The sequence below is a fragment of the Hyperolius riggenbachi genome, chromosome 2, assembly GCF_040937935.1.
Source record: "Hyperolius riggenbachi isolate aHypRig1 chromosome 2, aHypRig1.pri, whole genome shotgun sequence".
Classification (NCBI taxonomy): domain Eukaryota; kingdom Metazoa; phylum Chordata; class Amphibia; order Anura; family Hyperoliidae; genus Hyperolius; species Hyperolius riggenbachi.
This window is the reverse complement of record NC_090647.1, coordinates 301,480,985-301,496,156: the sequence shown is the minus strand read 5'-3', so window position 1 is coordinate 301,496,156 and position 15,172 is coordinate 301,480,985. Positions and strand designations below refer to the sequence as shown.

At 47.3% G+C, this 15,172-nt stretch overlaps 31 non-coding genes across 31 annotated transcripts; all 31 read right to left on the bottom strand.

Moving 5' to 3' along the window:
* Positions 1 to 155: 155 nt before the first annotated feature.
* Positions 156 to 229, bottom strand: TRNAI-AAU (transfer RNA isoleucine (anticodon AAU)). The gene has a single exon. It is a non-coding gene; the product is annotated as a tRNA-Ile (tRNA).
* Positions 230 to 350: 121 nt separating this feature from the next.
* Positions 351 to 422, bottom strand: TRNAD-GUC (transfer RNA aspartic acid (anticodon GUC)). Its single transcript has one exon. It is a non-coding gene; the product is annotated as a tRNA-Asp (tRNA).
* Positions 423 to 1,104: 682 nt separating this feature from the next.
* Positions 1,105 to 1,178, bottom strand: TRNAI-AAU (transfer RNA isoleucine (anticodon AAU)). The gene has a single exon. It is a non-coding gene; the product is annotated as a tRNA-Ile (tRNA).
* A 737-nt stretch (positions 1,179 to 1,915) lies between these two features.
* Positions 1,916 to 1,989, bottom strand: TRNAN-AUU (transfer RNA asparagine (anticodon AUU)). The gene has a single exon. It is a non-coding gene; the product is annotated as a tRNA-Asn (tRNA).
* A 121-nt stretch (positions 1,990 to 2,110) lies between these two features.
* Positions 2,111 to 2,182, bottom strand: TRNAD-GUC (transfer RNA aspartic acid (anticodon GUC)). Its single transcript has one exon. It is a non-coding gene; the product is annotated as a tRNA-Asp (tRNA).
* Positions 2,183 to 2,865: 683 nt separating this feature from the next.
* TRNAI-AAU (transfer RNA isoleucine (anticodon AAU)) lies at positions 2,866 to 2,939 on the bottom strand. The gene has a single exon. It is a non-coding gene; the product is annotated as a tRNA-Ile (tRNA).
* A 121-nt stretch (positions 2,940 to 3,060) lies between these two features.
* Positions 3,061 to 3,132, bottom strand: TRNAD-GUC (transfer RNA aspartic acid (anticodon GUC)). The gene has a single exon. It is a non-coding gene; the product is annotated as a tRNA-Asp (tRNA).
* A 682-nt stretch (positions 3,133 to 3,814) lies between these two features.
* On the bottom strand, positions 3,815 to 3,888 carry TRNAI-AAU (transfer RNA isoleucine (anticodon AAU)). The gene has a single exon. It is a non-coding gene; the product is annotated as a tRNA-Ile (tRNA).
* A 121-nt stretch (positions 3,889 to 4,009) lies between these two features.
* TRNAD-GUC (transfer RNA aspartic acid (anticodon GUC)) lies at positions 4,010 to 4,081 on the bottom strand. Its single transcript has one exon. It is a non-coding gene; the product is annotated as a tRNA-Asp (tRNA).
* Positions 4,082 to 4,763: 682 nt separating this feature from the next.
* Positions 4,764 to 4,837, bottom strand: TRNAI-AAU (transfer RNA isoleucine (anticodon AAU)). The gene has a single exon. It is a non-coding gene; the product is annotated as a tRNA-Ile (tRNA).
* Positions 4,838 to 4,958: 121 nt separating this feature from the next.
* On the bottom strand, positions 4,959 to 5,030 carry TRNAD-GUC (transfer RNA aspartic acid (anticodon GUC)). The gene has a single exon. It is a non-coding gene; the product is annotated as a tRNA-Asp (tRNA).
* A 682-nt stretch (positions 5,031 to 5,712) lies between these two features.
* TRNAI-AAU (transfer RNA isoleucine (anticodon AAU)) lies at positions 5,713 to 5,786 on the bottom strand. The gene has a single exon. It is a non-coding gene; the product is annotated as a tRNA-Ile (tRNA).
* A 121-nt stretch (positions 5,787 to 5,907) lies between these two features.
* On the bottom strand, positions 5,908 to 5,979 carry TRNAD-GUC (transfer RNA aspartic acid (anticodon GUC)). Its single transcript has one exon. It is a non-coding gene; the product is annotated as a tRNA-Asp (tRNA).
* A 682-nt stretch (positions 5,980 to 6,661) lies between these two features.
* TRNAI-AAU (transfer RNA isoleucine (anticodon AAU)) lies at positions 6,662 to 6,735 on the bottom strand. The gene has a single exon. It is a non-coding gene; the product is annotated as a tRNA-Ile (tRNA).
* Positions 6,736 to 6,856: 121 nt separating this feature from the next.
* On the bottom strand, positions 6,857 to 6,928 carry TRNAD-GUC (transfer RNA aspartic acid (anticodon GUC)). The gene has a single exon. It is a non-coding gene; the product is annotated as a tRNA-Asp (tRNA).
* A 682-nt stretch (positions 6,929 to 7,610) lies between these two features.
* Positions 7,611 to 7,684, bottom strand: TRNAI-AAU (transfer RNA isoleucine (anticodon AAU)). Its single transcript has one exon. It is a non-coding gene; the product is annotated as a tRNA-Ile (tRNA).
* A 121-nt stretch (positions 7,685 to 7,805) lies between these two features.
* TRNAD-GUC (transfer RNA aspartic acid (anticodon GUC)) lies at positions 7,806 to 7,877 on the bottom strand. Its single transcript has one exon. It is a non-coding gene; the product is annotated as a tRNA-Asp (tRNA).
* A 682-nt stretch (positions 7,878 to 8,559) lies between these two features.
* TRNAI-AAU (transfer RNA isoleucine (anticodon AAU)) lies at positions 8,560 to 8,633 on the bottom strand. The gene has a single exon. It is a non-coding gene; the product is annotated as a tRNA-Ile (tRNA).
* A 121-nt stretch (positions 8,634 to 8,754) lies between these two features.
* TRNAD-GUC (transfer RNA aspartic acid (anticodon GUC)) lies at positions 8,755 to 8,826 on the bottom strand. Its single transcript has one exon. It is a non-coding gene; the product is annotated as a tRNA-Asp (tRNA).
* A 682-nt stretch (positions 8,827 to 9,508) lies between these two features.
* Positions 9,509 to 9,582, bottom strand: TRNAI-AAU (transfer RNA isoleucine (anticodon AAU)). The gene has a single exon. It is a non-coding gene; the product is annotated as a tRNA-Ile (tRNA).
* A 737-nt stretch (positions 9,583 to 10,319) lies between these two features.
* Positions 10,320 to 10,393, bottom strand: TRNAN-AUU (transfer RNA asparagine (anticodon AUU)). The gene has a single exon. It is a non-coding gene; the product is annotated as a tRNA-Asn (tRNA).
* Positions 10,394 to 10,514: 121 nt separating this feature from the next.
* Positions 10,515 to 10,586, bottom strand: TRNAD-GUC (transfer RNA aspartic acid (anticodon GUC)). The gene has a single exon. It is a non-coding gene; the product is annotated as a tRNA-Asp (tRNA).
* A 683-nt stretch (positions 10,587 to 11,269) lies between these two features.
* Positions 11,270 to 11,343, bottom strand: TRNAI-AAU (transfer RNA isoleucine (anticodon AAU)). Its single transcript has one exon. It is a non-coding gene; the product is annotated as a tRNA-Ile (tRNA).
* A 121-nt stretch (positions 11,344 to 11,464) lies between these two features.
* TRNAD-GUC (transfer RNA aspartic acid (anticodon GUC)) lies at positions 11,465 to 11,536 on the bottom strand. Its single transcript has one exon. It is a non-coding gene; the product is annotated as a tRNA-Asp (tRNA).
* A 682-nt stretch (positions 11,537 to 12,218) lies between these two features.
* TRNAI-AAU (transfer RNA isoleucine (anticodon AAU)) lies at positions 12,219 to 12,292 on the bottom strand. Its single transcript has one exon. It is a non-coding gene; the product is annotated as a tRNA-Ile (tRNA).
* Positions 12,293 to 12,413: 121 nt separating this feature from the next.
* On the bottom strand, positions 12,414 to 12,485 carry TRNAD-GUC (transfer RNA aspartic acid (anticodon GUC)). Its single transcript has one exon. It is a non-coding gene; the product is annotated as a tRNA-Asp (tRNA).
* A 682-nt stretch (positions 12,486 to 13,167) lies between these two features.
* Positions 13,168 to 13,241, bottom strand: TRNAI-AAU (transfer RNA isoleucine (anticodon AAU)). Its single transcript has one exon. It is a non-coding gene; the product is annotated as a tRNA-Ile (tRNA).
* A 121-nt stretch (positions 13,242 to 13,362) lies between these two features.
* Positions 13,363 to 13,434, bottom strand: TRNAD-GUC (transfer RNA aspartic acid (anticodon GUC)). Its single transcript has one exon. It is a non-coding gene; the product is annotated as a tRNA-Asp (tRNA).
* A 682-nt stretch (positions 13,435 to 14,116) lies between these two features.
* On the bottom strand, positions 14,117 to 14,190 carry TRNAI-AAU (transfer RNA isoleucine (anticodon AAU)). The gene has a single exon. It is a non-coding gene; the product is annotated as a tRNA-Ile (tRNA).
* Positions 14,191 to 14,311: 121 nt separating this feature from the next.
* On the bottom strand, positions 14,312 to 14,383 carry TRNAD-GUC (transfer RNA aspartic acid (anticodon GUC)). Its single transcript has one exon. It is a non-coding gene; the product is annotated as a tRNA-Asp (tRNA).
* Positions 14,384 to 15,065: 682 nt separating this feature from the next.
* On the bottom strand, positions 15,066 to 15,139 carry TRNAI-AAU (transfer RNA isoleucine (anticodon AAU)). Its single transcript has one exon. It is a non-coding gene; the product is annotated as a tRNA-Ile (tRNA).
* Positions 15,140 to 15,172: the final 33 nt, after the last annotated feature.

Here is a 15,172-nt window from a genome sequence, read left to right as displayed (position 1 = left end):
CTTGAAACCATGACAACCGTCCTGGGTGTACAGAGGGCTCGCTGCCTTTAGCAGAGTCAACTGATGGAAAGAGGGTCAGTGATCTCCAGTGCAGAAGCAACGACTGCTTTCACAGTGCCCAGACAGGCAGAGTGAAAAGTCTAAGCGCACACCTGTGGCCCGTACGGGGATCGAACCCGCGACCTTGGCGTTATTAGCACCACGCTCTAACCAACTGAGCTAACCGGCCATGGCACTGTGAGTCTCCACCACCAGCAAAGGGGCTGGAAAATGTTAGTGAAAGGGCTGAACAAACGTTATTCCTAGGCTAGACACATGGAGATAAACAAAGTTTAAGAAGCAAAAGCTGCGCCCCCGTCGGGGAATTGAACCCCGGTCTCCCGCGTGACAGGCGGGGATACTGACCACTATACTAACGAGGATAACCCTGGGCTTTGTCCTCTCAAGAACACAGAGATGGACAAAACCAACCAACTAGCAAATTCAAAGGCTACTCTTCAAAAGCACCTCCCACAGTCTTTCCAGTTCAGGTTTCCTTTAAACTGTATCTTCAGTCACAGAAGTAGGGCAGTAGTGCTTTCCATGTAGCCAGGCTGGAATCCAGTAGCCAATTACAACTAGTAGTGATTTGTTTCCATAAATCCTGAAATGATCTTTTTGCTCACTACCTTTCCTAACGGTCACCGAGGCCACATTCTGTCCTGAATGTGGCCTCTAGGGTTTGTTTGGTTTTGCTTTTGGGTAGAGGTTATTCTGTGAAATAGATTGTGTTTCAATTTTGTGTTAGGCGCAAAAGACAAGCAACGGTATTTCCATACAGCTGAAAGGAGAGCAGCAGTATTGCTGGGAAAGAAAAAGCAGTTGGCAAAGTTGTATGCAAAGTAGGTAACTGTTTTTGCATGCCATGTAAAAGGACATTTCCAATGAGGGGGGAGTGCGATTTCATCTCCTTGAAACCATGACAACAGTCCTGGGTGTACAGAGGGCTCGCTGCCTTTAGCAGAGTCAACTGATGGAAAGAGGGTCAGTGATCTCCAGTGCAGAAGCAACGACTGCTTTCACAGTGCCCAGACAGGCAGAGTGAAAAGTCTAAGCGCACACCTGTGGCCCGTACAGGGATCGAACCCGCGACCTTGGCGTTATTAGCACCACGCTCTAACCAACTGAGCTAACCGGCCATGGCACTGTGAGTCTCCACCACCAGCAAGGGGGCTGGAAAATGTTAGTGAAAGGGCTGAACAAACGTTATTCCTAGGCTAGACACATGGAGACAAAACCAACCAACTAGCAAATTCAAAGGCTACTCTTCAAAAGCACCTCCCACAGTCTTTCCAGTTCAGGTTTCCTTTAAACTGTATCTTCAGTCACAGAAGTAGGGCAGTAGTGCTTTCCATGTAGCCAGGCTGGAATCCAGTAGCCAATTACAACTAGTAGTGATTTGTTTCCATAAATCCTGAAATGATCTTTTTGCTCACTACCTTTCCTAACGGTCACCGAGGCCACATTCTGTCCTGAATGTGGCCTCTAGGGTTTGTTTGGTTTTGCTTTTGGGTAGAGGTTATTCTGTGAAATAGATTGTGTTTCAATTTTGTGTTAGGTGCAAAAGACAAGCAACGGTATTTCCATACAGCTGAAAGGAGAGCAGCAGTATTGCTGGGAAAGAAAAAGCAGTTGGCAAAGTTGTATGCAAAGTAGGTAACTGTTTTTGCATGCCATGTAAAAGGACATTTCCAATGAGGGGGGGAGTGCGATTTAATCTCCTTGAAACCATGACAACAGTCCTGGGTGTACAGAGGGCTCGCTGCCTTTAGCAGAGTCAACTGATGGAAAGAGGGTCAGTGATCTCCAGTGCAGAAGCAACGACTGCTTTCACAGTGCCCAGACAGGCAGAGTGAAAAGTCTAAGCGCACACCTGTGGCCCGTACGGGGATCGAACCCGCGACCTTGGCGTTAATAGCACCACGCTCTAACCAACTGAGCTAACCGGCCATGGCACTGTGAGTCTCCACCACCAGCAAGGGGGCTGGAAAATGTTAGTGAAAGGGCTGAACAAACGTTATTCCTAGGCTAGACACATGGAGATAAACAAAGTTTAAGAAGCAAAAGCTGCCTCCCCGTCGGGGAATTGAACCCCGGTCTCCCGCGTGACAGGCGGGGATACTGACCACTATACTAACGAGGATAACCCTGGGCTTTGTCCTCTCAAGAACACAGAGATGGACAAAACCAACCAACTAGCAAATTCAAAGGCTACTCTTCAAAAGCACCTCCCACAGTCTTTCCAGTTCAGGTTTCCTTTAAACTGTATCTTCAGTCACAGAAGTAGGGCAGTAGTGCTTTCCATGTAGCCAGGCTGGAATCCAGTAGCCAATTACAACTAGTAGTGATTTGTTTCCATAAATCCTGAAATGATCTTTTTGCTCACTACCTTTCCTAACGGTCACCGAGGCCACATTCTGTCCTGAATGTGGCCTCTAGGGTTTGTTTGGTTTTGCTTTTGGGTAGAGGTTATTCTGTGAAATAGATTGTGTTTCAATTTTGTGTTAGGCGCAAAAGACAAGCAACGGTATTTCCATACAGCTGAAAGGAGAGCAGCAGTATTGCTGGGAAAGAAAAAGCAGTTGGCAAAGTTGTATGCAAAGTAGGTAACTGTTTTTGCATGCCATGTAAAAGGACATTTCCAATGAGGGGGGGAGTGCGATTTCATCTCCTTGAAACCATGACAACAGTCCTGGGTGTACAGAGGGCTCGCTGCCTTTAGCAGAGTCAACTGATGGAAAGAGGGTCAGTGATCTCCAGTGCAGAAGCAACGACTGCTTTCACAGTGCCCAGACAGGCAGAGTGAAAAGTCTAAGCGCACACCTGTGGCCCGTACGGGGATCGAACCCGCGACCTTGGCGTTATTAGCACCACGCTCTAACCAACTGAGCTAACCGGCCATGGCACTGTGAGTCTCCACCACCAGCAAGGGGGCTGGAAAATGTTAGTGAAAGGGCTGAACAAACGTTATTCCTAGGCTAGACACATGGAGATAAACAAAGTTTAAGAAGCAAAAGCTGCCTCCCCGTCGGGGAATTGAACCCCGGTCTCCCGCGTGACAGGCGGGAATACTGACCACTATACTAACGAGGATAACCCTGGGCTTTGTTCTCTCAAGAACACAGAGATGGACAAAACCAACCAACTAGCAAATTCAAAGGCTACTCTTCAAAAGCACCTCCCACAGTCTTTCCAGTTCAGGTTTCCTTTAAACTGTATCTTCAGTCACAGAAGTAGGGCAGTAGTGCTTTCCATGTAGCCAGGCTGGAATCCAGTAGCCAATTACAACTAGTAGTGATTTGTTTCCATAAATCCTGAAATGATCTTTTTGCTCACTACCTTTCCTAACGGTCACCGAGGCCACATTCTGTCCTGAATGTGGCCTCTAGGGTTTGTTTGGTTTTGCTTTTGGGTAGAGGTTATTCTGTGAAATAGATTGTGTTTCAATTTTGTGTTAGGTGCAAAAGACAAGCAACGGTATTTCCATACAGCTGAAAGGAGAGCAGCAGTATTGCTGGGAAAGAAAAAGCAGTTGGCAAAGTTGTATGCAAAGTAGGTAACTGTTTTTGCATGCCATGTAAAAGGACATTTCCAATGAGGGGGGAGTGTGATTTCATCTCCTTGAAACCATGACAACCGTCCTGGGTGTACAGAGGGCTCGCTGCCTTTAGCAGAGTCAACTGATGGAAAGAGGGTCAGTGATCTCCAGTGCAGAAGCAACGACTGCTTTCACAGTGCCCAGACAGGCAGAGTGAAAAGTCTAAGCGCACACCTGTGGCCCGTACGGGGATCGAACCCACGACCTTGGCATTATTAGCACCACGCTCTAACCAACTGAGCTAACCGGCCATGGCACTGTGAGTCTCCACCACCAGCAAGGGGGCTGGAAAATGTTAGTGAAAGGGCTGAACAAACGTTATTCCTAGGCTAGACACATGGAGATAAACAAAGTTTAAGAAGCAAAAGCTGCCTCCCCGTCGGGGAATTGAACCCCGGTCTCCCGCGTGACAGGCGGGGATACTGACCACTATACTAACGAGGATAACCCTGGGCTTTGTCCTCTCAAGAACACAGAGATGGACAAAACCAACCAACTAGCAAATTCAAAGGCTACTCTTCAAAAGCACCTCCCACAGTCTTTCCAGTTCAGGTTTCCTTTAAACTGTATCTTCAGTCACAGAAGTAGGGCAGTAGTGCTTTCCATGTAGCCAGGCTGGAATCCAGTAGCCAATTACAACTAGTAGTGATTTGTTTCCATAAATCCTGAAATGATCTTTTTGCTCACTACCTTTCCTAACGGTCACCGAGGCCACATTCTGTCCTGAATGTGGCCTCTAGGGTTTGTTTGGTTTTGCTTTTGGGTAGAGGTTATTCTGTGAAATAGATTGTGTTTCAATTTTGTGTTAGGTGCAAAAGACAAGCAACGGTATTTCCATACAGCTGAAAGGAGAGCAGCAGTATTGCTGGGAAAGAAAAAGCAGTTGGCAAAGTTGTATGCAAAGTAGGTAACTGTTTTTGCATGCCATGTAAAAGGACATTTCCAATGAGGGGGGAGTGCGATTTAATCTCCTTGAAACCATGACAACAGTCCTGGGTGTACAGAGGGCTCGCTGCCTTTAGCAGAGTCAACTGATGGAAAGAGGGTCAGTGATCTCCAGTGCAGAAGCAACGACTGCTTTCACAGTGCCCAGACAGGCAGAGTGAAAAGTCTAAGCGCACACCTGTGGCCCGTACGGGGATCGAACCCACGACCTTGGCGTTATTAGCACCACGCTCTAACCAACTGAGCTAACCGGCCATGGCACTGTGAGTCTCCACCACCAGCAAGGGGGCTGGAAAATGTTAGTGAAAGGGCTGAACAAACGTTATTCCTAGGCTAGACACATGGAGATAAACAAAGTTTAAGAAGCAAAAGCTGCCTCCCCGTCGGGGAATTGAACCCCGGTCTCCCGCGTGACAGGCGGGGATACTGACCACTATACTAACGAGGATAACCCTGGGCTTTGTCCTCTCAAGAACACAGAGATGGACAAAACCAACCAACTAGCAAATTCAAAGGCTACTCTTCAAAAGCACCTCCCACAGTCTTTCCAGTTCAGGTTTCCTTTAAACTGTATCTTCAGTCACAGAAGTAGGGCAGTAGTGCTTTCCATGTAGCCAGGCTGGAATCCAGTAGCCAATTACAACTAGTAGTGATTTGTTTCCATAAATCCTGAAATGATCTTTTTGCTCACTACCTTTCCTAACGGTCACCGAGGCCACATTCTGTCCTGAATGTGGCCTCTAGGGTTTGTTTGGTTTTGCTTTTGGGTAGAGGTTATTCTGTGAAATAGATTGTGTTTCAATTTTGTGTTAGGTGCAAAAGACAAGCAACGGTATTTCCATACAGCTGAAAGGAGAGCAGCAGTATTGCTGGGAAAGAAAAAGCAGTTGGCAAAGTTGTATGCAAAGTAGGTAACTGTTTTTGCATGCCATGTAAAAGGACATTTCCAATGAGGGGGGAGTGCGATTTAATCTCCTTGAAACCATGACAACAGTCCTGGGTGTACAGAGGGCTCGCTGCCTTTAGCAGAGTCAACTGATGGAAAGAGGGTCAGTGATCTCCAGTGCAGAAGCAACGACTGCTTTCACAGTGCCCAGACAGGCAGAGTGAAAAGTCTAAGCGCACACCTGTGGCCCGTACGGGGATCGAACCCGCGACCTTGGCGTTATTAGCACCACGCTCTAACCAACTGAGCTAACCGGCCATGGCACTGTGAGTCTCCACCACCAGCAAGGGGGCTGGAAAATGTTAGTGAAAGGGCTGAACAAACGTTATTCCTAGGCTAGACACATGGAGATAAACAAAGTTTAAGAAGCAAAAGCTGCCTCCCTGTCGGGGAATTGAACCCCGGTCTCCCGCGTGACAGGCGGGGATACTGACCACTATACTAACGAGGATAACCCTGGGCTTTGTCCTCTCAAGAACACAGAGATGGACAAAACCAACCAACTAGCAAATTCAAAGGCTACTCTTCAAAAGCACCTCCCACAGTCTTTCCAGTTCAGGTTTCCTTTAAACTGTATCTTCAGTCACAGAAGTAGGGCAGTAGTGCTTTCCATGTAGCCAGGCTGGAATCCAGTAGCCAATTACAACTAGTAGTGATTTGTTTCCATAAATCCTGAAATGATCTTTTTGCTCACTACCTTTCCTAACGGTCACCGAGGCCACATTCTGTCCTGAATGTGGCCTCTAGGGTTTGTTTGGTTTTGCTTTTGGGTAGAGGTTATTCTGTGAAATAGATTGTGTTTCAATTTTGTGTTAGGCGCAAAAGACAAGCAACGGTATTTCCATACAGCTGAAAGGAGAGCAGCAGTATTGCTGGGAAAGAAAAAGCAGTTGGCAAAGTTGTATGCAAAGTAGGTAACTGTTTTTGCATGCCATGTAAAAGGACATTTCCAATGAGGGGGGAGTGCGATTTCATCTCCTTGAAACCATGACAACAGTCCTGGGTGTACAGAGGGCTCGCTGCCTTTAGCAGAGTCAACTGATGGAAAGAGGGTCAGTGATCTCCAGTGCAGAAGCAACGACTGCTTTCACAGTGCCCAGACAGGCAGAGTGAAAAGTCTAAGCGCACACCTGTGGCCCGTACAGGGATCGAACCCGCGACCTTGGCGTTATTAGCACCACGCTCTAACCAACTGAGCTAACCGGCCATGGCACTGTGAGTCTCCACCACCAGCAAGGGGGCTGGAAAATGTTAGTGAAAGGGCTGAACAAACGTTATTCCTAGGCTAGACACATGGAGATAAACAAAGTTTAAGAAGCAAAAGCTGCCTCCCCGTCGGGGAATTGAACCCCGGTCTCCCGCGTGACAGGCGGGGATACTGACCACTATACTAACGAGGATAACCCTGGGCTTTGTTCTCTCAAGAACACAGAGATGGACAAAACCAACCAACTAGCAAATTCAAAGGCTACTCTTCAAAAGCACCTCCCACAGTCTTTCCAGTTCAGGTTTCCTTTAAACTGTATCTTCAGTCACAGAAGTAGGGCAGTAGTGCTTTCCATGTAGCCAGGCTGGAATCCAGTAGCCAATTACAACTAGTAGTGATTTGTTTCCATAAATCCTGAAATGATCTTTTTGCTCACTACCTTTCCTAACGGTCACCGAGGCCACATTCTGTCCTGAATGTGGCCTCTAGGGTTTGTTTGGTTTTGCTTTTGGGTAGAGGTTATTCTGTGAAATAGATTGTGTTTCAATTTTGTGTTAGGTGCAAAAGACAAGCAACGGTATTTCCATACAGCTGAAAGGAGAGCAGCAGTATTGCTGGGAAAGAAAAAGCAGTTGGCAAAGTTGTATGCAAAGTAGGTAACTGTTTTTGCATGCCATGTAAAAGGACATTTCCAATGAGGGGGGAGTGTGATTTCATCTCCTTGAAACCATGACAACCGTCCTGGGTGTACAGAGGGCTCGCTGCCTTTAGCAGAGTCAACTGATGGAAAGAGGGTCAGTGATCTCCAGTGCAGAAGCAACGACTGCTTTCACAGTGCCCAGACAGGCAGAGTGAAAAGTCTAAGCGCACACCTGTGGCCCGTACGGGGATCGAACCCACGACCTTGGCGTTATTAGCACCACGCTCTAACCAACTGAGCTAACCGGCCATGGCACTGTGAGTCTCCACCACCAGCAAGGGGGCTGGAAAATGTTAGTGAAAGGGCTGAACAAACGTTATTCCTAGGCTAGACACATGGAGATAAACAAAGTTTAAGAAGCAAAAGCTGCCTCCCCGTCGGGGAATTAAACCCCGGTCTCCCGCGTGACAGGCGGGGATACTGACCACTATACTAACGAGGATAACCCTGGGCTTTGTCCTCTCAAGAACACAGAGATGGACAAAACCAACCAACTAGCAAATTCAAAGGCTACTCTTCAAAAGCACCTCCCACAGTCTTTCCAGTTCAGGTTTCCTTTAAACTGTATCTTCAGTCACAGAAGTAGGGCAGTAGTGCTTTCCATGTAGCCAGGCTGGAATCCAGTAGCCAATTACAACTAGTAGTGATTTGTTTCCATAAATCCTGAAATGATCTTTTTGCTCACTACCTTTCCTAACGGTCACCGAGGCCACATTCTGTCCTGAATGTGGCCTCTAGGGTTTGTTTGGTTTTGCTTTTGGGTAGAGGTTATTCTGTGAAATAGATTGTGTTTCAATTTTGTGTTAGGTGCAAAAGACAAGCAACGGTATTTCCATACAGCTGAAAGGAGAGCAGCAGTATTGCTGGGAAAGAAAAAGCAGTTGGCAAAGTTGTATGCAAAGTAGGTAACTGTTTTTGCATGCCATGTAAAAGGACATTTCCAATGAGGGGGGAGTGTGATTTCATCTCCTTGAAACCATGACAACCGTCCTGGGTGTACAGAGGGCTCGCTGCCTTTAGCAGAGTCAACTGATGGAAAGAGGGTCAGTGATCTCCAGTGCAGAAGCAACGACTGCTTTCACAGTGCCCAGACAGGCAGAGTGAAAAGTCTAAGCGCACACCTGTGGCCCGTACGGGGATCGAACCCGCGACCTTGGCGTTATTAGCACCACGCTCTAACCAACTGAGCTAACCGGCCATGGCACTGTGAGTCTCCACCACCAGCAAGGGGGCTGGAAAATGTTAGTGAAAGGGCTGAACAAACGTTATTCCTAGGCTAGACACATGGAGATAAACAAAGTTTAAGAAGCAAAAGCTGCGCCCCCGTCGGGGAATTGAACCCCGGTCTCCCGCGTGACAGGCGGGGATACTGACCACTATACTAACGAGGATAACCCTGGGCTTTGTCCTCTCAAGAACACAGAGATGGACAAAACCAACCAACTAGCAAATTCAAAGGCTACTCTTCAAAAGCACCTCCCACAGTCTTTCCAGTTCAGGTTTCCTTTAAACTGTATCTTCAGTCACAGAAGTAGGGCAGTAGTGCTTTCCATGTAGCCAGGCTGGAATCCAGTAGCCAATTACAACTAGTAGTGATTTGTTTCCATAAATCCTGAAATGATCTTTTTGCTCACTACCTTTCCTAACGGTCACCGAGGCCACATTCTGTCCTGAATGTGGCCTCTAGGGTTTGTTTGGTTTTGCTTTTGGGTAGAGGTTATTCTGTGAAATAGATTGTGTTTCAATTTTGTGTTAGGCGCAAAAGACAAGCAACGGTATTTCCATACAGCTGAAAGGAGAGCAGCAGTATTGCTGGGAAAGAAAAAGCAGTTGGCAAAGTTGTATGCAAAGTAGGTAACTGTTTTTGCATGCCATGTAAAAGGACATTTCCAATGAGGGGGGAGTGCGATTTCATCTCCTTGAAACCATGACAACAGTCCTGGGTGTACAGAGGGCTCGCTGCCTTTAGCAGAGTCAACTGATGGAAAGAGGGTCAGTGATCTCCAGTGCAGAAGCAACGACTGCTTTCACAGTGCCCAGACAGGCAGAGTGAAAAGTCTAAGCGCACACCTGTGGCCCGTACAGGGATCGAACCCGCGACCTTGGCGTTATTAGCACCACGCTCTAACCAACTGAGCTAACCGGCCATGGCACTGTGAGTCTCCACCACCAGCAAGGGGGCTGGAAAATGTTAGTGAAAGGGCTGAACAAACGTTATTCCTAGGCTAGACACATGGAGACAAAACCAACCAACTAGCAAATTCAAAGGCTACTCTTCAAAAGCACCTCCCACAGTCTTTCCAGTTCAGGTTTCCTTTAAACTGTATCTTCAGTCACAGAAGTAGGGCAGTAGTGCTTTCCATGTAGCCAGGCTGGAATCCAGTAGCCAATTACAACTAGTAGTGATTTGTTTCCATAAATCCTGAAATGATCTTTTTGCTCACTACCTTTCCTAACGGTCACCGAGGCCACATTCTGTCCTGAATGTGGCCTCTAGGGTTTGTTTGGTTTTGCTTTTGGGTAGAGGTTATTCTGTGAAATAGATTGTGTTTCAATTTTGTGTTAGGTGCAAAAGACAAGCAACGGTATTTCCATACAGCTGAAAGGAGAGCAGCAGTATTGCTGGGAAAGAAAAAGCAGTTGGCAAAGTTGTATGCAAAGTAGGTAACTGTTTTTGCATGCCATGTAAAAGGACATTTCCAATGAGGGGGGGAGTGCGATTTAATCTCCTTGAAACCATGACAACAGTCCTGGGTGTACAGAGGGCTCGCTGCCTTTAGCAGAGTCAACTGATGGAAAGAGGGTCAGTGATCTCCAGTGCAGAAGCAACGACTGCTTTCACAGTGCCCAGACAGGCAGAGTGAAAAGTCTAAGCGCACACCTGTGGCCCGTACGGGGATCGAACCCGCGACCTTGGCGTTAATAGCACCACGCTCTAACCAACTGAGCTAACCGGCCATGGCACTGTGAGTCTCCACCACCAGCAAGGGGGCTGGAAAATGTTAGTGAAAGGGCTGAACAAACGTTATTCCTAGGCTAGACACATGGAGATAAACAAAGTTTAAGAAGCAAAAGCTGCCTCCCCGTCGGGGAATTGAACCCCGGTCTCCCGCGTGACAGGCGGGGATACTGACCACTATACTAACGAGGATAACCCTGGGCTTTGTCCTCTCAAGAACACAGAGATGGACAAAACCAACCAACTAGCAAATTCAAAGGCTACTCTTCAAAAGCACCTCCCACAGTCTTTCCAGTTCAGGTTTCCTTTAAACTGTATCTTCAGTCACAGAAGTAGGGCAGTAGTGCTTTCCATGTAGCCAGGCTGGAATCCAGTAGCCAATTACAACTAGTAGTGATTTGTTTCCATAAATCCTGAAATGATCTTTTTGCTCACTACCTTTCCTAACGGTCACCGAGGCCACATTCTGTCCTGAATGTGGCCTCTAGGGTTTGTTTGGTTTTGCTTTTGGGTAGAGGTTATTCTGTGAAATAGATTGTGTTTCAATTTTGTGTTAGGCGCAAAAGACAAGCAACGGTATTTCCATACAGCTGAAAGGAGAGCAGCAGTATTGCTGGGAAAGAAAAAGCAGTTGGCAAAGTTGTATGCAAAGTAGGTAACTGTTTTTGCATGCCATGTAAAAGGACATTTCCAATGAGGGGGGGAGTGCGATTTCATCTCCTTGAAACCATGACAACAGTCCTGGGTGTACAGAGGGCTCGCTGCCTTTAGCAGAGTCAACTGATGGAAAGAGGGTCAGTGATCTCCAGTGCAGAAGCAACGACTGCTTTCACAGTGCCCAGACAGGCAGAGTGAAAAGTCTAAGCGCACACCTGTGGCCCGTACGGGGATCGAACCCGCGACCTTGGCGTTATTAGCACCACGCTCTAACCAACTGAGCTAACCGGCCATGGCACTGTGAGTCTCCACCACCAGCAAGGGGGCTGGAAAATGTTAGTGAAAGGGCTGAACAAACGTTATTCCTAGGCTAGACACATGGAGATAAACAAAGTTTAAGAAGCAAAAGCTGCCTCCCCGTCGGGGAATTGAACCCCGGTCTCCCGCGTGACAGGCGGGAATACTGACCACTATACTAACGAGGATAACCCTGGGCTTTGTTCTCTCAAGAACACAGAGATGGACAAAACCAACCAACTAGCAAATTCAAAGGCTACTCTTCAAAAGCACCTCCCACAGTCTTTCCAGTTCAGGTTTCCTTTAAACTGTATCTTCAGTCACAGAAGTAGGGCAGTAGTGCTTTCCATGTAGCCAGGCTGGAATCCAGTAGCCAATTACAACTAGTAGTGATTTGTTTCCATAAATCCTGAAATGATCTTTTTGCTCACTACCTTTCCTAACGGTCACCGAGGCCACATTCTGTCCTGAATGTGGCCTCTAGGGTTTGTTTGGTTTTGCTTTTGGGTAGAGGTTATTCTGTGAAATAGATTGTGTTTCAATTTTGTGTTAGGTGCAAAAGACAAGCAACGGTATTTCCATACAGCTGAAAGGAGAGCAGCAGTATTGCTGGGAAAGAAAAAGCAGTTGGCAAAGTTGTATGCAAAGTAGGTAACTGTTTTTGCATGCCATGTAAAAGGACATTTCCAATGAGGGGGGAGTGTGATTTCATCTCCTTGAAACCATGACAACCGTCCTGGGTGTACAGAGGGCTCGCTGCCTTTAGCAGAGTCAACTGATGGAAAGAGGGTCAGTGATCTCCAGTGCAGAAGCAACGACTGCTTTCACAGTGCCCAGACAGGCAGAGTGAAAAGTCTAAGCGCACACCTGTGGCCCGTACGGGGATCGAACCCACGACCTTGGCGTTATTAGCACCACGCTCTAACCAACTGAGCTAACCGGCCATGGCACTGTGAGTCTCCACCACCAGCAAGGGGGCTGGAAAATGTTAGTGAAAGGGCTGAACAAACGTTATTCCTAGGCTAGACACATGGAGATAAACAAAGTTTAAGAAGCAAAAGCTGCCTCCCCGTCGGGGAATTGAACCCCGGTCTCCCGCGTGACAGGCGGGGATACTGACCACTATACTAACGAGGATAACCCTGGGCTTTGTCCTCTCAAGAACACAGAGATGGACAAAACCAACCAACTAGCAAATTCAAAGGCTACTCTTCAAAAGCACCTCCCACAGTCTTTCCAGTTCAGGTTTCCTTTAAACTGTATCTTCAGTCACAGAAGTAGGGCAGTAGTGCTTTCCATGTAGCCAGGCTGGAATCCAGTAGCCAATTACAACTAGTAGTGATTTGTTTCCATAAATCCTGAAATGATCTTTTTGCTCACTACCTTTCCTAACGGTCACCGAGGCCACATTCTGTCCTGAATGTGGCCTCTAGGGTTTGTTTGGTTTTGCTTTTGGGTAGAGGTTATTCTGTGAAATAGATTGTGTTTCAATTTTGTGTTAGGTGCAAAAGACAAGCAACGGTATTTCCATACAGCTGAAAGGAGAGCAGCAGTATTGCTGGGAAAGAAAAAGCAGTTGGCAAAGTTGTATGCAAAGTAGGTAACTGTTTTTGCATGCCATGTAAAAGGACATTTCCAATGAGGGGGGAGTGCGATTTAATCTCCTTGAAACCATGACAACAGTCCTGGGTGTACAGAGGGCTCGCTGCCTTTAGCAGAGTCAACTGATGGAAAGAGGGTCAGTGATCTCCAGTGCAGAAGCAACGACTGCTTTCACAGTGCCCAGACAGGCAGAGTGAAAAGTCTAAGCGCACACCTGTGGCCCGTACGGGGATCGAACCCACGACCTTGGCGTTATTAGCACCACGCTCTAACCAACTGAGCTAACCGGCCATGGCACTGTGAGTCTCCACCACCAGCAAGGGGGCTGGAAAATGTTAGTGAAAGGGCTGAACAAACGTTATTCCTAGGCTAGACACATGGAGATAAACAAAGTTTAAGAAGCAAAAGCTGCCTCCCCGTCGGGGAATTGAACCCCGGTCTCCCGCGTGACAGGCGGGGATACTGACCACTATACTAACGAGGATAACCCTGGGCTTTGTCCTCTCAAGAACACAGAGATGGACAAAACCAACCAACTAGCAAATTCAAAGGCTACTCTTCAAAAGCACCTCCCACAGTCTTTCCAGTTCAGGTTTCCTTTAAACTGTATCTTCAGTCACAGAAGTAGGGCAGTAGTGCTTTCCATGTAGCCAGGCTGGAATCCAGTAGCCAATTACAACTAGTAGTGATTTGTTTCCATAAATCCTGAAATGATCTTTTTGCTCACTACCTTTCCTAACGGTCACCGAGGCCACATTCTGTCCTGAATGTGGCCTCTAGGGTTTGTTTGGTTTTGCTTTTGGGTAGAGGTTATTCTGTGAAATAGATTGTGTTTCAATTTTGTGTTAGGTGCAAAAGACAAGCAACGGTATTTCCATACAGCTGAAAGGAGAGCAGCAGTATTGCTGGGAAAGAAAAAGCAGTTGGCAAAGTTGTATGCAAAGTAGGTAACTGTTTTTGCATGCCATGTAAAAGGACATTTCCAATGAGGGGGGAGTGCGATTTAATCTCCTTGAAACCATGACAACAGTCCTGGGTGTACAGAGGGCTCGCTGCCTTTAGCAGAGTCAACTGATGGAAAGAGGGTCAGTGATCTCCAGTGCAGAAGCAACGACTGCTTTCACAGTGCCCAGACAGGCAGAGTGAAAAGTCTAAGCGCACACCTGTGGCCCGTACGGGGATCGAACCCGCGACCTTGGCGTTATTAGCACCACGCTCTAACCAACTGAGCTAACCGGCCATGGCACTGTGAGTCTCCACCACCAGCAAGGGGGCTGGAAAATGTTAGTGAAAGGGCTGAACAAACGTTATTCCTAGGCTAGACACATGGAGATAAACAAAGTTTAAGAAGCAAAAGCTGCCTCCCCGTCGGGGAATTAAACCCCGGTCTCCCGCGTGACAGGCGGGGATACTGACCACTATACTAACGAGGATAACCCTGGGCTTTGTCCTCTCAAGAACACAGAGATGGACAAAACCAACCAACTAGCAAATTCAAAGGCTACTCTTCAAAAGCACCTCCCACAGTCTTTCCAGTTCAGGTTTCCTTTAAACTGTATCTTCAGTCACAGAAGTAGGGCAGTAGTGCTTTCCATGTAGCCAGGCTGGAATCCAGTAGCCAATTACAACTAGTAGTGATTTGTTTCCATAAATCCTGAAATGATCTTTTTGCTCACTACCTTTCCTAACGGTCACCGAGGCCACATTCTGTCCTGAATGTGGCCTCTAGGGTTTGTTTGGTTTTGCTTTTGGGTAGAGGTTATTCTGTGAAATAGATTGTGTTTCAATTTTGTGTTAGGTGCAAAAGACAAGCAACGGTATTTCCATACAGCTGAAAGGAGAGCAGCAGTATTGCTGGGAAAGAAAAAGCAGTTGGCAAAGTTGTATGCAAAGTAGGTAACTGTTTTTGCATGCCATGTAAAAGGACATTTCCAATGAGGGGGGAGTGTGATTTCATCTCCTTGAAACCATGACAACCGTCCTGGGTGTACAGAGGGCTCGCTGCCTTTAGCAGAGTCAACTGATGGAAAGAGGGTCAGTGATCTCCAGTGCAGAAGCAACGACTGCTTTCACAGTGCCCAGACAGGGAGAGTGATAAGTCTAAGCGCACACCTGTGGCCCGTACGGGGATCGAACCCGCGACCTTGGCGTTATTAGCACCACGCTCTAACCAACTGAGCTAACCGGCCATGGCACTGTGAGTCTCCACCACCAGCAAGGGG